A 2,755-nucleotide genomic window follows, 5' to 3' on the forward strand; every position below is an offset into this window, starting at 1 on the left:
AAAGCAGCCATTCTAAACAGCAGCAGAGTATTAATAAGGCAGTGACGAAAAAATATTGAGAGGAAAAAAGGGCAAAGGTTTGAGTAGATTGAGCAGAGGGTGGCACAGATGTCCATCTACTTGGATGGCTTTAAAATAGAACAAATTCATGGAGGATAAGGCTATCAGTGGCTAGTAGCCACAATGGGTATGCTCTGCCTCCACAGTCAGAGTCAGTATGCTTCTGAATACTAGCTGCTTGAAACCATAATAGAGCAGAGTGCTCTTGTGCTCGAGTCCTGCTTGCGGGTTCCCCCCAGGCACCTGGTTGGCCACTGTGAGAACAAGATCCTGGACTAGATGAGTCATTGGCCTAATCTAGCAGGCTCTTATATAATGTCATTCACAAAACATGAAAAGAAAGCCTGAAAAGCTTGCTTTAACTGCAACATTTCATAGTGCTGCTGAGTGCTAAAGGATTAGAGTTGCCTCCATATTTTGCTTAATAACTTTCCTTAGATTAACTCTTTTTTCTTCTTAATGAAAGCTAAGAGACTGGAGCCCTTCCTGGTATGCACCTGGGATGATGGAAGCTGTAGTTCAATGACATATGGTGGGTCAAAGGACCCCACCCCCATTTTACACAGTGCAATTTTTGCACCTCAGGCTGCTTCTTACACTGAGTCAGATACTATACTATGAATCAAATTTTTGGCTTTCCTTGGGAGAAGTGAAGTATAATTTACCATTTGTGAAATCATAATAAATTATCTGAAGTAGATGTTTATGTGTAATAAATGCCTTGAGTTTTGTTTTCTAGAAACATTCTAGGCTTACTAACAAAAGCTGTACAACCAACTAAAATGTGGGAGAACTCTCCCTCTCTTGTCTTCCTGTAATGATCTGCTAAATGCCGATCTTTTAAATCCTGCCACTGGAGCAGAACTAAATATCATTTATCTTTCCTGTCAAGCCAGTGATATTTTGGGAGGTAAATGAGGGTAAGAAATGAAATATTGCTTTGCACTGTTTATTTTTTTAAAAAGATGTCAGCTGTTTGAAGCTGCTTAGAGAGTTGGAATTATGGATGGATGGAAGATGGATGAGTGGTGGGGATGCATGAGAGAAATTCAAAAATCCATACAAAAGCCAGTTCATCACATTGTTTTGTAATCTATCACAATTCTATTGACAGGTCATATTAAATGAGATACAGTTCTTTCTACACTTTATATGGTAAATCTATTTTCAAATCCAACTGCACTCTGATTTTGCCCACTGTCTACCTTTATTGTTTGACATTATTTATTTATGGTGGTGGTGTGGGTGGCGGAGGGGGTATTTTTTTAAATTAAAACACCAAATCTCCATCTGTATTTTAATGATCTGCAAGATTACAGCAACGCATACTATACAAAGATATGAGATTGTGCTTTGCTTACTAAGGGCAAGCTGATAAATGTAACTCTAGACAGAGCATAAATTTCAAGAAGGAAAATTAAGAGTGCAATGCTATGCACGTTTACCTAGGAATAAGCCCCATAAACCACAGGGGTATCTGCATCCAGGTAAGCATGAATATAGGGTTGTGCTTCGCATAGCGCATCCTGGCACAGCCAAGTGGCCTTAACAGTAGTTGATTCTCATTTACACAGCAGGGATACTATGATACAAATGAAGGGGGCTGATGTTTTTGTGGGGTGGGCAGCAAGGGATTTTCTAAATTTCTCTCTCTACTCACGATAAAAAAAACCATACACACATATGCATATGTCCTCAGATACATATATGTGCCAAACACCTACACACATTTGTGCACTATGCTTTTTTGCCCCCCCTTCATGCTCACATGTACACCCACATTTACATACACACATGCATACATATTCACAAATAGTGCATGGGATGGTCACCTTTTATAGATGTCACAACAGATAGCCACTTCAATATTTCATTGCAGTTGATTTCAGGGAAAGGTCCAGATAACAATTACATATCCGACTTCCTCCTTAGCAGTAGGACGAGGAGAAGGCATGATGAGCCCGCCGGTGGATGTTTCCCCACTGATCAAGTTTGGCAGGTATTCAGCACTGCTCATTGGGATAGTCTATGGAAAGAAAAGATATGACTATTTGAAGCCTATTGCTGAGGAGGAAAGGAGAATAGAAGCAGAGGAGCAGGAGAAGCGTGAGTAAATGGAACGAATTGCAAAAGCACTGGCGGAAGCTAATGATGATTCAATACTGAAATAAACCTGCTTGATCTTCATCTTCATCTTTTAATATCCAATGTATGAAATTTTGAAGTAGTTGATCTCAAGTGTCAAACACAAACTTATTTACATCAATAAACAGTTGCTGGAAAAAAACACACAATAACATATCCAACTGAAAAACACCCATACAGTACACGCCATCATAAACATCAGCTCAGAAGAAAGCCCAGTAAGTAAGAGTGGTCTTTGAGACTACAGTGCATCATCATCAGTCAGGATAAATTCACAACTAATATCCTGAGTAAAAGCATTTTAAGCTGGCACTGAAATAAGGAAAGAGCATTACGATAAACCTCAGAGCAGCCAATCAATATATGAATATTAGATGTCATTAAAAAAATTGAAGTGTTCTAAAAAAAATTGGAAAGTGATTTTTTTTATTTTAAAAATTCTGCATTTGAAATGACTTTTCAAGACATTTTGAGATGAACTGCACATGTGCTTTGATGCACACACTGAGTCTTTGTGGCTAAAGGATTCCACTTTTACTTGAGCACATGG

General features: G+C 38.7%; 1 pseudogene; it reads left to right on the forward strand.

The window, feature by feature from the left end:
• Positions 1-1,984: 1,984 nt before the first annotated feature.
• Positions 1,985-2,341, forward strand: LOC118082893 (ATP synthase subunit e, mitochondrial-like; annotated as a pseudogene).
• The last annotated feature ends 414 nt before the right edge of the window (positions 2,342-2,755 follow it).

The sequence above is a fragment of the Zootoca vivipara genome, chromosome 3 (assembly GCF_963506605.1).
Source record: "Zootoca vivipara chromosome 3, rZooViv1.1, whole genome shotgun sequence".
In the NCBI taxonomy this organism is placed as follows: domain Eukaryota; kingdom Metazoa; phylum Chordata; class Lepidosauria; order Squamata; family Lacertidae; genus Zootoca; species Zootoca vivipara.